The sequence below is a fragment of the Mirounga leonina genome, unplaced genomic scaffold, assembly GCF_011800145.1.
Source record: "Mirounga leonina isolate KUSES-001 unplaced genomic scaffold, KU_Mleo_1.0 Mir_114, whole genome shotgun sequence".
In the NCBI taxonomy this organism is placed as follows: domain Eukaryota; kingdom Metazoa; phylum Chordata; class Mammalia; order Carnivora; family Phocidae; genus Mirounga; species Mirounga leonina.
Genome location: NW_023270265.1, coordinates 7,388,806 through 7,393,379, shown reverse-complemented (window position 1 = coordinate 7,393,379; position 4,574 = coordinate 7,388,806). Strand labels below are relative to the sequence as shown.

At 48.1% G+C, this 4,574-nt stretch overlaps 1 protein-coding gene across 1 annotated transcript in view; it reads left to right on the top strand.

Annotated features, from left to right (window-relative positions):
* Positions 1–3,835: 3,835 nt before the first annotated feature.
* Positions 3,836–4,574, top strand: part of MBL2 (mannose binding lectin 2) — a 4,757-nt gene continuing 4,018 nt past the window's right edge. The window contains exon 1 of the mRNA XM_035022923.1: positions 3,836–4,250. The gene's annotated coding sequence lies outside the window, so the exon portion shown is untranslated. The remainder of the gene's footprint in view (positions 4,251–4,574) is intronic.

Sequence of the window (4,574 nt, the reverse complement as noted above, 5' to 3'; positions counted from 1 at the left end):
TGGACAGAGGTGATTGAAGTGTAATAAATCATGACTGCGTTAACATGAGTTTTCATTGCTTTGGTTTCAAGAAATAACACGTTTCTGTATCTCTAGAAATCAAATTAACTCTGGCTCTGAGCCCCCACCTACCTCAAAAATGGGAGATTCGATCTCAGGTCATGCCTTCTTTGTTGGGTGGGAGAGGCAACCTGCTTTCCACCCTTAAGTTGTACAAACATATGGCAAGCTACAGAAAATATCTGGAAGAACATACGGGCATTTGTGTTGATGGCCGGCATTAGGGTAACTCCTAAGCTAACTCCACATGGTTCCTTTGTGGGTGGTAGTATCATGCCTTCCATTTTCCCCTTAGCCACCTGAATGTTTTCCGTGGCCCAAAGGTAGTGGTGTTGAGGGGAGCCTGCTTCTCCCTCTCCAGCTCCCCTATGCTGTGTTCCCTCTCTCGCTCGCTCTCTCTCTGTCAAATCAATCAATCAATCAATCAATCAATCAGTCCTAGATAGTTTGCAATGCAGGGGTCTAGGGAAAAGAATGTATGAAAAATGGTGAGACCATATATTCATTTTGAGAACAGGGTGAGCTTCAAGCTTCCAGATTGTACATACCTGCTTTAAGACTCTTCATCAAACTTGTTACATATTATATTAGTGAGTTACAGGGATTTATCTTTTGATATTGAACCATCCTTTCATTCCTGGGATATACCCGCCTCGGTCTAGGGGCTGATACTCTCATCACATTTACTCTGTGCCAGGAACTACACTCATGCTAACTCATGTGATCCGCTTTAACCCTATTATGTAGATGTTATTATTGTCCCCAGTTTACAGATAAGAATACTGAGGCACATAGAGGTTAAAGCGATTTGCCAAAGGCCACGCAGCCAGTTCAAGCGCTGTCTGGGCTATGAATACACGAAGTCAGATTCCAGAGACTGTGCTATTGACCACGGATGCCTGCCTGGACTTCAACTGCTGCTTTTGACTTCTGGCTTTCAGGAGCGTTTGTGTCTGCTCCACATTGTTTAATTAATCTGATATTAGTGGTAGTGGGGACGTTTTCTTCCCATGATTGGAAAAACCAGAAGAGGCCGGGTTAAAAGCGTAAGCACATGTAAAGCTGCCATTCCTTCTGTGTCTGCTCACGGTCACACGGCCAAGCCAAATGTCCCAGGGGGTGGGACGTAGAGGACGCTGCACACTCTAGGGCAGGCTCCGCGAACTCCCATGGCCCAAGGGCACAGATGTGTAATACTATGATATGGAGAAATAAAATATCAGGAACAATAATCCAAACTTCTCTGGTCAGATTTGCCAAGTTTACTTATTTTATTTTTGTAAAGAACCAGTTTTTTAAAATTTTATTATTAGCTTTATAGTTATTTCCTTATTCTAATTCATTAATTTGATTGTTTAAATTTTTATTCTTCCTTTGCTTCTTTCTTTCTTATACTGTCTTTTTAAAAATATCAATTTGGGACACCTGGGTGGCTCAGTCGGCTCAGGTCATGATCTTAGGGTCCTGGGATCGAGTCTCTCTCTGCCTGCTCTGCCTGCCGCTCCCCCTGCTTGTGCTCTTTCACTCTCGCTCTCTCTGACAAATAAATAAAATCTTTAAAAATAAATAAAAATAAAAATATCAATGTATCTGTTTATAGAGGCAGCGGTCCTGGGAGGACTCCTTCTGAGGCTTGTAGTATCAGTCAGCCTTCATTCTGCTTATTTCCTACTGTGTTTGGTAAGTTTTACAAGGGGATCTCAAACTTAGCTGATCGCCATCTGAGAAAATCCTGAGGCACCTAGCATGCATGTCCCTATGGTGCACTAAGGTGTGACGAGCTGAGACACTTGAAAAACTATTTTTCATCTTGGCATAAATAGCAAAATTCAATAATAATCATCTTGGCAGAATAATAATAGTGTGTAGCATGCTTTAAAACCCAGGCCTAGGATGCCTGGGTGGCTCAGTTGGATAAGCGACTGCCTTTGGCTCAGGTCATGATCCAAGGTCCCGGGATTGAGTCCTGCATTGGGCTCCCTGCTCACTGGGGAGTCTGCTTCTCCCTCTGACCCTACCCCCTCTCGTGCTCTCTCTCTCTCTCTCTCTCAAATAAATAAATAAAATCTTTAAAAAACAAAAAACAAAAAACCCAGGCCTAGGCGAGGACAGACTAAAAATACGCATCTGCAAAGGTGGATCTTTTCCCTAGCAAAGTCAAGGCTTTCTTATTGTCCCTTTCTTTGCTCATCCTTCCCTCCTCCTGCCATATTGTCTCCCCTGCTTCCCCAAGCCACTTTTCCTCTAGTCTGTAGCATAGAGGGTCCTGGTTTATGTAATTCTCTGTTTCAAACTCCCACCCTTCTGGGAGGTCTGCTCATTTGCTGCATGGGTCGGATGTTCTTTGTCCTCTGGGCCTGGGGCCCTTCACAGTTATGCCAATGGCATCAGGAAACACAGCCTTGAGAGGGGTCTTCTGTACAGGGGGCCCCAGGAATCTGGGAGGGCTGCCGAACAAGGCTTAGTGACTTCGAGTACACAGAGCTGATGACCCTCGAGAAGCCAGAACACCAATCGCAAGGCAGACTCAAAGGGAAGTGGCCCCTCCCCGACTCCCCACCAGGGAAAAAGCAAACCTCTCGAGCTATTTGGTAAGACTAAGTGTTTCAGAGAGTGAGTGTAAATTTGGGGGAGGGCAGGAATCAAAGGTCGGGTCAGGGACTTGAAAAAGGCCACTTGATGAGGCTCTGGAGATAAGAAGCGGTCGCTGCTGGAAACCAGGTGCGGAGGCACCGAGGACTGGCCAGCCACCTGCTCCTGCTCATGGTCTCCGCTCCTCCCCCTGCTCTCTCAGGGGACCCTTCCTGTGTGCCCAGCCCTGGGGTGCACCGTGGAGACAAGCTGGTGAAGCAAACACAGCTCCTGCCCTAGAGAAGTAGCTGGGAGCGTGGGCACCGATGTTAGCTCTGGGGGGAGAGCAGTCGGGGAGCTGCTCTGTGGAGGCCATGCGGAAGGACCCATTCACTCAGTGACTGTTTCCAGGCACCCTTCCCAGCAGCGGTGACTGTTTCCAGGCACCCTTCCCAGCAGCGGTGACTGCTTCCAGGCACCCTTCTGAGTGGGGCAGCAACAGCTGAGGACAAGATCCCTGTTCTGAAGGAGTTCTTGTTCTAAAGGAGGGCAGCAGTCAACGAATGTGCAACTAAATAAACAAGACAGTTTTACAGGGATAGCTATTACAGGCAGAGAATTAAAACAGAAAGAGAAGATGAAGTGGCTACTTAAAATTAAATGATAGAGGGGCGCCTGGGTGGCTCCGTCAGTCGTTAAGTGTCTGCCTTTGGCTCAGGTCATGATCCCAGGGTCCTGGGATCGAGCCCCACGTCGGGCTCCCTGCTCCACGAGAAGCCCGCTTCTCCCTCTCCCGCTCCCCCTGCTTGTGTTCCCTCTCTCACTGTCTCTTCTCTCTGTCAAATAAATCAGTAAAAATCTTAAAAAAAAAAAAAAAAATTAAATGGTAGTGGAAAGCCCTTTCTCCAGAGAGAATATTTAAACTGCAATGTCAATGACAATAATCATGCAAAGAAGAGGCAAGCATCCTAGGCTGGAACAGCTGTAGTGCAAGTGCCCACATCCAGCCTTGAACTTGAATTATCTACATACACTCCCTCCCCTGTGCCTTGCCCTGGGACATCGCGCCTCATCCAAAGAAGACCTTTGATAAATGTTGTGAATGAGAAGGGAGGAATGAGGCGACTCAGTGTTTAATCCCTCCCAACCCCCCACCCCACCATGAACCAAACACAAGTGGGGGGCGGGGGAACTGACACAGGGGTGTGAGCCTGTATGTGTAGGCGTGTGTGGACATGCGCGTGCTCACACATGAGTGCGTGTTCGGTGGAATGTCTAATAATGTCTCTTCTAGAAATAAATATCTGGCGGGAAGTACTGTCTAGACTATGACTCTGGAGAGTTAGAGGGACGGAGCTGCAGGGATGCATAGGAGGGAGCAGCAAAGGGAGGATTGCGGGCTATTCAAGTAGTGAGCTGCCCAGTGCTGGGCCTCGGACCTCAGCAGTGACGCTGAAGAGCTGCCCCAGTAGACAGCGGTTCTGAGGACAGTTGTTTATTAATCTGGGGTTGAAGGCCAGTCCAGCACTGTCCCCGGTCACCAGGTTAATTGGGCCTGACGTCCCTGGGCTAGAGGACCTGCTTCCTGGCCGTAGCCCCCGTGCTTTCAGGAGGCCCAAGTAAGTCATTTCTGGAGGACAGAGGGAAAGCCCTGGGCCAGGGGTCCGGCGGGGGCTTCTGTCCCCTGTTCTGAAGGAGTTCAGGGCCTCTGTCTCCCTCTGACCTGGGGCATTTGTATCCTTGCAGGGTCCACTTGACCCTTCTGCAAACAAAAGGGTGGTCTTTTCAGCCAAAGGGAAAAATGTAAGTGGGCTGTGTCTGCCAACAACATGTTTAAGCCCTGACCTTGACCTCCAGGACGATCAGGGGAAGTTGGAAGGAAGGAAGGAAGGAAGGAAGAAAGAAAGAAAGAAAGAAAGAAAGAAAGAAAGAAAGAAAGAAAG